This window comes from Oncorhynchus mykiss, chromosome 24, assembly GCF_057628025.1.
Source record: "Oncorhynchus mykiss isolate SJ-2025 chromosome 24, ASM5762802v1, whole genome shotgun sequence".
NCBI classification, from domain to species: domain Eukaryota; kingdom Metazoa; phylum Chordata; class Actinopteri; order Salmoniformes; family Salmonidae; genus Oncorhynchus; species Oncorhynchus mykiss.
In genome coordinates, this window is record NC_143045.1 from 6603367 (window position 1) to 6619300 (window position 15934).

Genomic DNA, 15934 nt, shown 5'->3' on the forward strand with positions numbered 1-15934 from the left:
CGCAACATTAACAAAAACATAAAAGCCTTCAAATAAAATCATTTACCTTTGAAGAACTTCTGATGTTTTCAATGAGGATACTCTCAGTTAGATAGCAGATGCTCAATTTTTCCAAAAAGATTCCTTGTGTATTAGAAATAGCTCCGTTTTATACATCACATTTGGCTACCAAAAAAAATCCATAAATTCAGTCCTCAAAACGCAAACTTTTTTCCAAATTAACTCCATAATATCGACTGAAAACATGGCAAACGTTGTTTAGAATCAATCCTCAAGGTGTTTTTCACATATCTCTTCATTGATACATCGTTCTTGGACACATGCTTTCTCTCCTGAATCCCAGGAGAAAATGACCGCACCTGAAGATTACGCACAAATTTAGACAAAGGACACCGGGCGGACCTCTGGAAAATGTAGTCTCTTATGGCCAATCTTCCAATGATATGCCTACAAATACGTCACAATGCTGCTAAGACCTTGGGCGAACGACAGAAAGTGTAGGCTCATTCCTTGCGCAATCACAGCCATATAAGGAGAGAATGGAAAACAGAGCTTCAGAAATTCTGCTAATTCCTGGGTGATGCATCATCTTGGTTTCGCCTGTAGAATGAGTTCTGGTGCACTTACAGACAAAATATTTGCAGATTCTGAAACTTCAGAGTGTTTTCTTTCCAAAACTGTCAAGAATATGCATAGTCGAGCATCTTTTCGTGACAAAATATCGCGCTTAAAACGGGAACGTTTTTTATTCAAAAATGAAATAGCGCCCCTAGAGCTCTAAGAGGTTAAAAAGGGTGACATAAACACTGCTTAATAAAGGCCTTATAAAGCATAATAAATTGGGGATTCAAAAAGCATTTATAACCCTGTCATGCATCTCGGTAGAGCATTACAATGCCAGGATATTGGGTTCGATTCCCGGGACCACCAATACGTAAACATTTATTTGTCCTTGGAATATGTTTTAAATCCCAAATGTAACACAAATGTCACTTAAAAACCTCTTCAGTCTACCCCCTCCTTTTTCGAACATTCTGTTAAAAATCGCGCAACATTTCAGCGTCCTGCTACTCATGCCAGGAATATAGTATATGCATATGATTAGTATGTGTGGATAGAAAACACTCTGAAGTTTCTAAAACTGGTTAAATAATGTCTGTGACTATAACAGAACGTGAACAGCAAGCGTAATCCCCAGAAAAACCTGGTCACAAAAACCACAGAAAAGTATTAATCCGCCAGTCTCTGAGTTGTTTATTGCAAGCAAAAATATATAGCAGGGAGCTTGCAGTTCCTACAACTTCCACACGATGTAGCCAAAAACGTAATTTTCATTGACAAAAATACTTTGTGTAATGACAAATAGATCCTTCATTCCGTCCAGCATACAGCAATCGATTTTGGAAGAGAGTAGCTGCTATTGATTACAGATCGCCCAGTGATCAATTTGATCGCTTATTAACGTTTACAAATACCTAAAGTTGGGTTACAAAAGTAGGTTGAAGTGTTTTGTCAAAGAATATAGGCAACTTATATAATTTTAAAAAATGATGTTGCGTGTTGGAAGAGAGCTTTTTTCCTGAACCAGACAGGCTATACAAATGGATATTTTGGGCATACATGGACGGATTTAATCGGGAAAAAAAACCAATTGTGATGTTTATGGAACATATAGGAGTGCCAACAAAGAATACCATCAAAGGTAATGAATGTTTTATATTTTATTTCTGCGTTTTGTGTAGTGCCGGCTACGCTAATTCTTTTGTTTACGTCCCCTTCAGGTATATTGGGGTGTTGCATGCTATCAGATAATAGCTTCTCATGCTTTCGCCGAAAAGCATTTTAAAAATCTGACTTGTTGGCTAGATTCACAACGAGTGTAGCTTTAATTCAATACCCTGCATGTGTGTTATAATGAACGTTTGAGTTTTAACGAGTACATTTAGCATTTAGCGTAGCGCATTTGCATTTCCAGGTGTCTAGATGAGACGTCTGCGTCTCAAGTAGGATCAAGAGGTTAAATATGAACAAATATGAATCATTGTTAATGTTTAAATGAGACGCCGATCATTTAATGAGTTTGCAAATCAAATGCCGCACTTGTGCTGCCACGGAACAGCGAAACAAGTTAAAACTTATTAGGGATTTGTGTCCCTTCCAAGGGATGGTTGAGCTAACGAAGGCTAGCATGAGGTTGTAAGTAACAAGAACATTTCCATAGGACATAGACATATCTGATGTTGGCAGAAAGCTTACATTCTTCAACCTCTTAGAGCTCTAGGGGCGCTATTTCATTTTTGGATAAAAAACGTTCCCGTTTTAAGCGCGATATTTTGTCACGAAAAGATGCTCGACTATGCATATTATTGACAGTTTTGGAAAGAAAACACTCTGAAGTTTCAGAATCTGCAAAGATTTTGTCTGTAAGTGCCCCAGAACTCATTCTACAGGCGAAACCAAGATGATGCATCACCCAGGAATTAGCAGAATTTCTGAAGCTCTGTTTTCCATTCTCTCCTTATATGGCTGTGATTGCGCAAGGAATGAGCCTACACTTTCTGTCGTTCGCCCAAGGTCTTAGCAGCATTGTGACGTATTTGTAGGCATATCATTGGAAGATTGGCCATAAGAGACTACATTTTCCAGAGGTCCGCCCGGTGTCCTTTGTCTAAATTTGTGCGTAATCTTCAGGTGCGGTCATTTTCTCCTGGGATTCAGGAGAGAAAGCATGTGTCCAAGAACGATGTATCAATGAAGAGATATGTGAAAAACACCTTGAGGATTGATTCTAAACAACGTTTGCCATGTTTTCAGTCGATATTATGGAGTTAATTTGGAAAAAAGTTTGCGTTTTGAGGACTGAATTTATGGATTTTTTTTGCTAGCCAAATGTGATGTATAAAACGGAGCTATTTCTAATACACAAGGAATCTTTTTGGAAAAACTGAGCATCTGCTATCTAACTGAGAGTATCCTCATTGAAAACATCAGAAGTTCTTCAAAGGTAAATGATTTTATTTGAAGGCTTTTATGTTTTTGTTAATGTTGCGTGCTGGATGCTAACGCTAATGCTAACGCTAAATGCTAACTCTAGCTAGCTACTTTTACACAAATGATTGTTTTCCTATGGTTGAGAAGCATATTTTGAAAATCTGAGATGACAGTGTTGTTTACAAAAGGCTAAGCTTGAGAGATGGCATATTTATTTCATTTCATTTGCGATTTTCATAAATAGTTAACGTTGTGTTATGCTAATGAGCTTGCTGATAGATTTACACAATCTGGATACAGGGGTTTTTTCATAGCTAAACGTGACGCAGAAAACGGAGCGATTTGTCCTAAACAAATAATCTTTCAGGAAAAACTGAACATTTGCTATCTGAGAGTCTCCTCATTGAAAACATCTGAAGTTCTTCAAAGGTAAATGATTTTTTTGAATGCTTTTCTGTTTTTTTGTGTAAATGTTGCCAGCTGAATGCTAATGCTAAATACTACGTTAGCCATCAATACTGTTACACAAATGCTTGTTTTGCAATGGTTGAGAAGCATATTTTGAAAATCTGAGATGACAGTGTTGTTAACAAAAGGCTAAGCTTGAGAGATGGCATATTTATTTCATTTCATTTGCGATTTTCATGAATAGTTAACGTTGCGTTATGGTAATGAGCTTGAGTCTGTATTCACGAACCCGGATCCGGGATGGGGAGATCAGAAAGGTTAACAAAAGGCTAAGCTTGAGAGCTAGCATATTTATTTCATTTCATTTGCGATTTTCATGAATAGTTAACGTTGCGTTATGGTAATGAGCTTGAGTCTGTATTCACGAACCCGGATCCGGGATGGGGAGATCAGAAAGGTTAATCTAACTACACTGTCCAATTTACAGTAGCTATTACAGTGAAAGAATACCATGCTATTGTTTGGGGAGAATGCACAGTTTGGAACATGAAAAGTTATTAAGAAACAAATTAGGCACATTAGGGCAGTCGTCATGCAAATTTTTTAACAGAAATGCAATGGTTCATTGCATCAGTCCAAAACTTTGCACATGCACTGCTGCCATCTAGTGGCCAAAATCTAAATTGCACCTGGGCTGGAATAATACATTATGGCCTTTCTCTATATCATATTGCATTTCAAAGATGAAGGTACAAAGAAATACAAAAAACAGTTGTTTTTTCCTTTGTATTATCTTTCACCAGATCTAATGTGTTATATTCTCCTAAATTCCTTTCACATTTCCACAAACTCCAACGTGTTTAGTTTCAAATGGTACCATGGATATGCATATCCTTGCTTCCGGGCCTGAGTTACAGGGAGATTGATTTGGGTACGTCATTTTAGGCGAAAATTGAAAAAAAAGGGGCGAATCCTTCAGAGATTAAGCTTTATTCTTTGTAATTGAAATTAGTTTGTAGTAGTAAGCTAATTGTTGAGTTAGATTACATACTGTATCTAACTCAATTGTTATTTAAAATAATTTTGGTGATGTCACAGCCAAAATGTAGCTAGCTAAATACAAATCCCCAAGATACATCCATGTCTCATAGTCATGTCATGAGATTTGTAAATTAATGAGGAATATAATAATACAAAATGAATGGAGTTTCTCATCTTCCCATTTAGAGTTTCTGGCATAGCACAGAATTGCCCTTATCCAGATGATGTACCAAAGGTATTTCCTAACAGGCATGCTAACTTTCTTTTAAGTTTGGAACCAACATGCAGTACTCCCAGCAGGAAGAGAGGCCAGAACCATTCGTCAGCCAGCTCAGGGGACAAGCTAACCTATTCATAGCCCTGTGTAATGTTCAATGTAATTGCATTGCTGGACTTTTTGAAACTTAAAGTATTTGTATTGTTTTAGAAATGTACAAATAAAAGGAAATGTAGTTTTTAAACATGTCTATAATGTTTTTGTTTTGTTTTAGCTGTTAGTGACAATTCCCTACGTGTTAATACATGTGTGTTTACATCATTAAGCCTTAATGTATGCGTTATGAATGAGCAAAGGTGTCTGCCTTTATAATCAGTACAGCGTCATATGATATAAGCCATGTATGTATGTGTTATTAAATGAATGAATGACCAAAAGTGTCTGACGTTATAGTAAGTCCTGTGTCATATAATTCAAGGCATTTATGTACAGTGCATTCGGAAAGTATTCAGACCAATTGACTTTTTCCACATTATGTTACCTTACAGCCTTATTCTAAAATGTATTAAATTACATTTTTTATTCATCAACATACACACAATACCCCATTATCACAAAGCAAATTTACCAAACACCTTATTTACATGAGTATTCAGACCCTTTGCTATGACACTCGAAGTTGAGCTCAGGTGCATCCTGTTTCCATTGATCATCTTTCAGATGTTTCTACAACTTGATTGGCATCCACCTGTGGTAAATAAAATTGATTGGACATGATTTGGAAAGGCACACAACTGTGTATATAAGATCCAACAGATAACTGTGTATGTCAGAGCAAAAACCAAGCCATGAGGTCAAAGGAATTGTCCACAGAGCTCAGAGACAGGATTGTGTTGAGGCACAGATCTGGGGAAGGGTACCAAAAATACATCTGCAGCATTGAAGGTGCCCAAGAACACAGTGGCTTCCATCAATCTTAAATGGAAGAAGTTTGGAACCACCATGACTCTTCATAGAATGGCCTCCCAGGCAAACTGAGCAATCGGGGGAGTGGGACATTGGTCAGGGAGTTGACCAAGAATCCGATGGTCACTCTGTTAGAGCTCCAGATTTCCTCTGTGGAGATGGAAGAACCTTCCAGAAGGACAACCATCTCTGCAGCACTCCACCAATCAGGCCTTTATGGTAGAGTGGCCAGACGAAATCCACAACTCAGTAAAAGGGCACATGACAGCCCGCTTGGAGTTCACCAAAAGGCACCTAAAGATTATCTGGTTTGATGAAACCAAGATTGAACTCTTTGGCCTGAATGCCAAGCATCACATCTGGAAGAAACCTGGCACCAATCGTCAAGTACGGTGACGCATGGTGGTGGCAGCATCATGCTGTGGGATATTTTTCAGCGGCAGGGACTGTGAGACTAGTCAGGATTGAGGGAAAGATGAACAGAGCAAAGTACAGAGAGATCCTTGATGAAAGTCTCTGAATGTCCTTGACTGGCCCATCTACAGCCCGGACTTGAACTCGATCAAACATCTCTGGGGAGACCTGAAAATAGCTGTTCAGCGACGCTCCCCATCCAACCTGACAGAGCTTGATAGGATCTGCTGAGAAGAATGGGAGAAAATCCCCAAATATAGGTGTGCCAAGCTTCGGGCGGCAGGTAGTCTAGGTGTTAAAACGTTGGGCCAGTAACCGAAAGGTTGCTAGATTGAATCCCTGAGCTGACAGTTCAAATCTGTTGTTCTGCCCCTGAACAAGGCAGTTAACCCAATGTTCCTAGGCTGTCTTTGTAAATAAGGATTTGTTCTCAACTGACTTGCCTAGTTATTATTTTTTTTTAATTGTAGCGTCATACCCAAGAAGACTCGAGGCTGTAATCGGTGCCAGAAGTGCTTCAACAAAGTACTTCAACAAAGTACTGAATAAAGGGTCTGAATACTTATGTAAATCTGTTATTTCATTAATGCTTTTGTCTATAAATTTGCAACATATCTAGAAACCTGTCTTTGCATTGTCATTATGTGGTATTGTGTGTAGATTGATGAGGGAAAAACTATATTAAAAACATTGAGTAAGGCTGTAACGTAATAAAATGTGGAAAAAGTCAAGGGGCCTAAAATGACCAAATGGGTCTGACTTCATAATAAGTACAATGTGTACTGAGTAGTTGTACTAAAATGTCATACTTGATTAAAAGTAATGATACCTTAATAGAAAATGACTCAGTGAGTCATATGCAAACAAGACGGCGCAAATGTTTATTTTTTTATTTATTATTTACGGGTGGCCAGGGGCACACTCCAACATTCAGACATTCATTTGCAATTTGCAAAGCTTTTTTGTTTAGTGCGTCAGCCACATCAGAGGCAGTAGGGATGACCAGGGATGTTATCTTGATAAGGGAATGAATTGAACCATTTTCCTGTTAAAATGTAACAAATACTTTTGGTTGTCAGGGTAAATGTATGGAGTAAAAAGTATATTATTTTATTTAGGAAAGTAGTGAGGTAAAAGTAAAAGTTGTCAAAAATATAAATAGTAAAGTACAGATACCCCCCAAAATTACTTAAGTAGTTTCACTTAAGTACTTTACACCACTGGTGCTGAGGAACATGTAACTCAGTTCCATAAAAATACACTTTCAATGTATTTAGGTTGGGGGCTTTGATTGAGGTAAGTGTTTCTTGGTGTAAAATCGTTCCCGGCTATTGCAGACACAGCACATAAGCCATTTATTTGGCCATAGTGATAGTGACCATGGAATTCTATAGGAGTGACCTTACTGAATAAAGTATTTTTCATCGTCTCTACTTAACACAGTCAAACAGTCAAATATTTGCTAAACCCTGCTCATTTCCACAATTTATCTTCTTGAATGCCACGTTTGATGCGTTGGGTCACCAGACCTACCGCACATTTGGGGCTGGAAGTGTCTGGGAATGAGAGGAGGTGTTATGTGACTAACATGACATCTCTTTAAAGCGTATGTTAACCTTCAGCACGCCAAGTCACCCTTTATGAAGCACATGTTTATATCATATTCGACATAGTGGGTTATGTCACATTTGATATTGGTGATTATGTCACACAGTTAAATCGACATTTAGTAACCCTTTAAAGCATGAAATATGGTTATAGATGCTTTGTAACACATGTATGTAGTGCTTTAAGGCTTTATGAAGCCTTTATAAGCTGAACGTCATATTGGTCATATTGGTCAATATGTAACCAGTGGTTCCTCCTTTAAAAATTGTGAGCTTACGCTGCGGGACTTAGTACGGTACCCTGCGTCACCACTTCATTGCTCCAGTCCAGCGCAAGGGGGAGTTAGAGCACTGATTATGCTTCTGGGTCCTACTGTGTGTCTCTAACTGACAATTAATCGGCGACATAAACCTAAACAGAAACTGATAATAATGCACGACTTCAATATTATTTAATAAAAACCTTAGTGTAACAACAGTTTTAGTATTTAATTTTGTTGGGATGATTTTGGTTTTACTGTAGTACTGTAGGCCACTTCAAACTGGTCAGGTTATACAGCACCTGAGTGGCCCAATGGTCTGAGACACTGCTTAGCATTGCAAGCTGTGTTGCTACAGATGCTGGTTCAACACCCGTGGGATGATTGTAGGTATTTGGTTTCTCTCCCTCTGAAAACGGTTGGCTTTATTTGCAAATTAGTAGCAATGTCTCACTCCATGTTCAAGATTGGCCATTTTACGTTATTTGAAAACTAAATCATCTCCAAAATATTATTTTTTAAACAAAGCGATTACTATTATTGTTATTATTAATTTAGAATGATATAAAAGCCCATTGGATGTTCTCGCAGATATATTATTAACCCTGTTACAAGCAGGACAATATATATATTGCCTTGCCGTTCTCCAGCTGTATCCACTGAAAGCGCACAAGGTTAAAAGGCACGAGGACAGGGGGCAAGGGATGGGCAGAAGACGCACAGAAGACCGACCTAGAGCATGGGGCTGGGACTAGGAGGAGGGGGAGGGGCCACACTCACTGGCAACACTTTAAGGGCCATTGCAGTAATAATGGCGCTGACAAAGGAAACGTTCCCGCTGCTCTGTTCTTAACACCAGTCTGCACATTCAAACAAAAACAATGTAACTAATAACGACATCTTTATGCTTTCGTTCATCAAATAATGACTCTTTCAAAATGACAATATTTATTTAGTCATGGGTCCATAACGAATTACTATGGGAATAAATGTTACTGGATTACAGAAATATCTTCCAATCCTCTGTAGGTAATTATTGACGGAGAGTCAGGTCATATTTTTCGATATACTGTAGGCCTACCGTAGGCGACATGAATCTCGTTAGTGTTGAGTAATGTGCTGTTAAAAGTGGTGTAGGTCTTATTTCAAGAGCATATTGAAGATAGAAGTAAAAGTCAACAACTATTTTAGCACCGTTTCGCACTGCTCTGAGACAAGCATGGGGACTGGTCTTGATAAATCAATGTGACGGTTATAGATGCTTTGTAACACATTCATGTAGTGCTTAAGAGGGTTTTATGAAGCCTTTATAAGCTGAACGTCATTAAAAGCTTGGCCATATTGGTCAATATGTAACCATGGTACAGTAGCAATTGAAAGAAATCATTAGACCAAAGGCAAATACACAACAGTTCACCTGACAGTTTGAATCCAAACATCACACTGTTGCATTTGACATGTACTGTGCTTTTCACTGCATTTATTGATACAAAATACTCTGGATATACTCAGTAACATAAGACTATTCCTTGAGTGAGAGGACTAACTGCTGTCTCCAAGTGCCACACATCTCTCCAATGTGTGCACAGTCTTAATTAATTTCAATGCACGTTTATGACTCAAAGAAGAGTCTTCAACTATAAAGTACTTTTAGGAGCTCTCCGAGCTGTGCCACTGAGGAGTTAGAGCAAGCAATACTTGTAGTTGTTTTGTTTGGAACTCAACCCTGCATCCCTGCCAACACACAATTACTGTTATTGTTTACGCAATCCAAAGAAACGGTCCATTATAAATCGCAATCTGGGTCAGGTGGGCATTATTTGAAGCTTGTTCCTTTGGACTCACCAGTGTTTGGCTTGCTTGTATGAAATCAAAGAGGTATTTAATATAATCTTCAACATCTCATCTTTCCGCGTTTCCCTCACTCAGACAAGAACACGTTTTGCCCAATTAGCGGGATGGATGGGGCATTGTCTTTCTGCTCTTCATACAGCGCTGTGAAGCGCAGAGCCAGAGCTCTGACATCATGTGCAGCATCTTACACTGACTTTATTAATTGTGCACTCCTCAATAATTCACTACAGCATTGATTGCACACGCCTGTGTTGAAAATCGAATTATGGCACATTCACACTGGATTGCCTCGGAATGACCTAGTTCGAAATTACTGGGGTTCTAACTTTTTACCCAGATGAATACCAAACTTCTCATAGGAATAAACAGCTACATTCCTAGGTCTGGGGCTACAGAATATTAGGAACTTGCAACTAAGTAAAGAGGGCCAGGCAGAACATTTCCTATGTTCATCTACAGTTATTTTCTTATCTCGTCAGTACTCTTTGTCTCCATCCACACCTTGGTTTTTCACTGGTGCAGTGTACTTAGTGGAATTGATTAATTGGGCTTGAAAGACTCCTTGAAGACAATAATATCAAGGGGGAGGCTACATAGTCATGTCCACATAAGGTTGTGATTAATTGTTTAATTATGTTCTGTTAGAAGATTAATGGGGCCTAATTGAATCGTGTGTATGGCTCCGTGGAGCTCGTTGCCAACAGAGTTGTTGGGAGCATCACAATTCTTGTCGAGCAATTTGTCATCCAAGCACATCGGAGAGTCTTCTCATGTCTCTCATTAGCACTGTTTGGGACGATTATCCATTATAAGATGAATGCACAAATAGATATGATCACCTGTGTTTAAAGTACAAAACTAAAGGCGTTCATTAGCATCATCATGGAGAGATACGCATCATTACTATGAACATGAATTCTTACATCGTCAGAAGAGTGTGAAATGAAACCCTCTATTTTCCTAAATCCGAGGGCACATTTGTATGTATTCGTTTTCATTAGGAAGGTGTGCGAGAAAATGTAATATCAACCTAAAGAGGCATCCCCATTATGACAACACCAGCCTCAATGGGAATTTAGACCAACTTACCTGGCTTATTTTGCTCTGATGAGAGATGCTTTTGGGACAAACTGTGCGTGCGGGGCACCAAAAAGTCAAATAAATGTCACTAAAATGACTTTCACAATGACTGTATAGAAAAGAGCAGCTCCAGGACAGGAGTTGATTGGATGTCCTCCCTCTCTGCACACTAGAGGACAGTCAGCCAGTCAGCTATTGTTCCCAGATGTACTCGGAGCTGAACTGTATGTGGAAGCGGCTGTGGTAGTTGTAGGCAATCTAATCTGAATCCTGTTTCTTTGTGTGTTAAATGCTTAATCATTAACTGTGGAGGGGCAATGCCATGTCAGCAGTGCATCCTCCCCCGAGCTGTGAAGAGAATTGCTCCCAAGATTAGGTACAAGTAGTGTCCTTGTTTCAAACCACCTTTGGTGCTGGGTTTCGTGTAGACCTCCCACTAATCTTCTATACCATACCCCCTTCATTGGAATGACAAGCTTCTTGACATATTTTCTCATCAATTCTGAGACCGCTTAATTACTGGGGTTTTGTGTACCTGGGCGAAATGAGCGTCTGCTGGTGCGCTACATGACAGGCATCTGTAGTGGTATGCCTGTGTAGGCGTGATTGAAATGAGTGATAGGCAGAGAGGGGGCTGGCGTTACAATCAGAGCCATCAAATGAGTGATCGATGGTGAGACAGGGAGAGGGGTTCCTGGGCGCTTTGGTGATTGCCATGGAAAAAAGGGCTGAGATACTGTGAGCATGGTGAAACACACGCACAGTACTGTCCCTGTGTTTCTATCCATCACATTGCGATGGAGCTCTCTCTGTCTACTAACTATCAGCTGTGCCTGACATCATAACTGTGTAATTAGTGCCTGCGAGTCTCTCGCTCGGTTGAAGCAATACAATAAAAAAAAACTGAGAGTTGCTATTCACCTTCCATGACTGCACTGTTCACTTGACAGGCGTTAAGTCACAAATTCAAGGCCTCGCTGTCATTGTTGCTGTCATGTGTGTTTAAGGAAAAACAAACCCAACAGAAGGATAATGTGCCATTTCACTTGAATTTGCATCGACCATAATAATTAGAGCATGACTGATTATTCCACAATGTGCCTGTCTAACTAAGTGCCCAGTTTAGATCAAAGGCACATACAGGTCTTGGTAATTGTATGGATGCTAGCTACATCGTCCAGCATTTGTCTAAGATCATCTCTTGTGGACAGATGCACATAACCTAAAATGGTAGAGTGGCGTCTGTCAAAAGACTGTGGGATGCAACAACCAACGAGGAACCTTGTTGCGGCAAACAAATATCTTTTGTCACTGATCACTACGGCATATCCCAATTTCGTAGGTCTTAGCATCTTTCAAATGTAGTAAGGGGTGTGGGACATTTGGCCAATAGACTTGCCCGAAACTGGCTAAGATGTTCTGATTAGTGGTGCGGAGACATCGCTAGTCGCCTTAGTATAGTTTATAAACACATCTTCCCTCTCGAACTTCATCGAGCATCTGTCACAATTGTGGAAGATTTTAGTTCAGGGTGCACAGATTAGACCTACCACTAGCATACAGAGCAGGGATTTTGTGGAACAAAAAAAAAGGCGGTAAATGCTGAACGTCAGTCGAGGTGACAGGTGGCAAGTAACATATAAACGCTAACAACGCTTATTTGGTGTCGCAGGTGCACTATTCGCCATTTATTTCATTGCCCACCCCACAGCAATAAAAGAGGGACATGCCCCCTCGTGCCCCACCTGTTACGAAGTATTAGATAGAAGATACTGCAAAATCTGCTGTTTACAATGTGTCACAGCCAAGAAAAGCTCAGGGGCTTTTCTATGCATTCGATAAATAGGCAGGATTCTTTATTGTATAACTAATGTGACACCTCCATTACATGGAGTTATACTTTGCACAGATATGCACCCACTGAGACTCATTTGAATAATCAATGTCTGCACGATTCAGTTTCTGACTTCCAGAACAGCCTTTTCAGTTTCCAATGGCTCATTAATATTTTAACGCAGGAACAGCATTACCATGGCCTTATATGTCAAATTGGCTTAATTGACTTGCATGGCGTACACCACCCCTGCCTACTATCTTGCTCGGTGAGGATGAAATTCATGTTCCCACATGGTTTCCAATGATCCTTTAAACTTAGCAGGATGCCATTTCTGCTGCACCGTAGGTTTTCTTACCAGCATGAGTTATGCTCACTTTGAATGGGAAAGTAGTAGGATGAAATGGGTTTGCTGGGATGTGTGGCAACAGGACATACGTTTATTGTTGATATGTAACGTTTGGTAGAGATTTTTTCATTATCCCTCAAAGTTGGGAGGTTAATTGGACTGTGCACTAAATCCAGCCACACATGGCTGTATTAAGGTGAGGTGTACTTTTATGTACTTTTGATCTTTAAAACGATTTCCCTCCTAACGTAGAGAGATAGTGGTGTGGTCAATGCAAGTACTGGAGCATGAAGTCCTGGGTTCCATCCTTCTACCCACTGTGGTTGCTTCAGTTGGGTTGATATTTAACCATTATGCTTTAGAATTTATAAAACAGAAATGAGTTCACAAGGAATGAAATGACTTTGACATTACACCAACATGCAGTGCCTTGACTTATTCTACATTTTGTTGTGTTACAGCCTGAATTCAAAACGGATTACATAGATGTTTTTCTCCGCCTACTACGCACAATACCCAATAATGACAAAGTGAAAACATGTTTTTGAAATGCTTGTACATTTATTGAAAATGAAATAAAGAAATGTCTAATTCGCACCCCTGAACACCTTTGGCAGTGATTACAGCTGTGAGTCTTTCTGGGTCAGTCTCTAAGAGCTTACCACACCTGGATTGTGCAACATTTGCCCATTATTCTTTTAAAAATTCAAAAAATCATTGCAGGACATCCATTTTAAGGTATTCCCATAGATTTTCAAGCAGAAAGGTGAATTTGTCTCCCAGTGTCTGGTGGAAAGCCACCTGAACCAGGTTTTCCAATAGGATTTTAGATGTGCTTAGCTTCATTCAGTTTCTTGTTTAACCTGAAAAACTCCCCAGTTCTTAACGATTACAAGCACACCAATAACATGATGCAGCCACCACTATGCTCAAAAATATAGAGAGTGGTGCTCAGTAATGTGTTATATTGATTTGCCCCAAACATAACACTTTTGTATTCCGGACAAAAAGTGAATTGCTTTGCCATTTTCTGTCAGTATTACTTTAGTGCCTTGTTGCAAACAGGATGCATGTTTTGGAATATTTTTATTCTGTACAGGCTTCCTTATTTTCACTCTGTTATTTAGGTTAGTATTTTGGAATAACTGCAATGTTTTTGATCCATCCTCAATTCTCTCCTATTACAGCCATTAAACTCTGTAACTGTTTAAAAGTCACCTTTGGCCACATGGTGAAATCCCTGAGCGGTTTCCTTCCTCTCCGGCAACTGAGTTTGGAAGGACGCCTGTATCTTTGTAGTGACTGGGTGTATTGATACACCATCCAAAGAGTAATTAAAAATGAATTCCCCATGCTCAAAGGGATGTTAAATGCTTTTTTTTTTTTAAATGTATCACCCATATACACTTTGCGAGGCATTGGAAAACCTCCCTGGTCTTTCTGGATGAATCTGTGTTTGAAATTCACTGCTCGACTGAGGCACCTTACAGGTAATTAATTGTATGTGTGGAGTACAGAGGTGAGGTAATCATTAATAAAATAATGTTAAACACTAGTATTTCACAGAGTGATTTCATGTGACTTCCCATAACAAAGGGTTTGAACACCTATTGAATCAAGACAATTCAGCTTTTCATTTTTTATCAATAAAAACATTTTTGGGTGTAGGCAACTGACAAAACATCTCAATTTAATCCATTTTAAATTCAGTGTGTAACATGAAAAAATGTGGAAAAAGTCAAGGGGTGTGAATACCTTCTGAAGACACTGTAATTACCCAGAATGTGATTGTTTTAATCTATTTTACATAAAAATCGTGATTATTAGATAAGAGCATTAACGGTTCCAGAATCTATTCTGAGTCACTTGCAGCATGTACTGATCATCCCAGGTGATTGAATTTCAATCGTTCTGCAGGTAGCCATACCCATGGAGTTGGCTCCACCTCTTCAGTATTACCATGTTAATTATAGTTTGATTAAATACATCAGCCTCCTCAGTCATTTCATTAATTAGACTCAGAGGTTGTAATTAACATTAAAGAGGATAAGTATTTGTGTTATCCTGGTCTTAGCCAGTATTCCAATGTTATACTGCGTTGGGGTAACATATTGTAGCTACTGCCAAGGCAATATCTTCTGTTAAAAATATCACAGCATTGCACCACCATCAGGGAGCTATAAATAGAGCACTAATTTGACAGGTGTCAATCCTCTTTGTCAAGAGCAATGCTGCATCCACCATGACCGCCGACATCTCATGTCAGACGTGATTGACAAACTTCCACACTCACCGACCCTTCCCCTTGCACACTCCCACGCCAGTTCCCTTGATCGTTTCCTCATCCGGATTCTCCACAGCAGTACTTGTACGTTGGATCGTCGTCAACAATGCAGTATATTGTTATCATTTCTTTTCTTCTCCGTAAGACAATGATGATTCGGCTCTTGGGAAAGCTGTTGGCAGTCAGAGAGCAAATGTAAATCCTATATTTGTAATCAAATTGTCAAATTGACAGATACAATAGATTAGAGCCGGACTTTCTCATTACACCCACATATCGACTTCAGCCATTTTGTGTTGATTGTTTAGCTGCATACCATCGAAGCCAAGCTATTTTAAATGACAGCTAGTTTTACCTCCAAAGTCAAACATATTTTGAACAACTTCAGTTCATGTAACAATTTACAAACAGCCAGTTTATACAGTTAATATTATCCAGCCTACACAGTACATTGTGCACTTTATAGTATCTATAAAAGTATAGATACCTTAATAGAAAGTTGCTCAACTAAAAGTGAAAGTCAGCCAGTAAAATACTACTTGAGTAAAAGTCGGTTTTAAATATACTTAAGTATCAAAAGTAAATGTATAAATAATTAAACATTCCTTATATTAAGCAAAGCAGACAGC

General features: G+C 39.1%; 1 long non-coding RNA gene across 2 annotated transcripts in view; it reads left to right on the forward strand.

Annotated features, from left to right (window-relative positions):
• The first annotated feature begins 2265 nt into the window (after window positions 1-2265).
• LOC149972349 (uncharacterized) overlaps window positions 2266-15934 on the forward strand; it is a 42536-nt gene continuing 28867 nt past the window's right edge. For both annotated transcript variants that reach the window (XR_016491297.1, XR_016491298.1), the window contains exons 1-2: window positions 2266-3004; window positions 3359-3420. This is a non-coding gene — a long non-coding RNA (uncharacterized LOC149972349). The remainder of the gene's footprint in view (window positions 3005-3358; window positions 3421-15934) is intronic.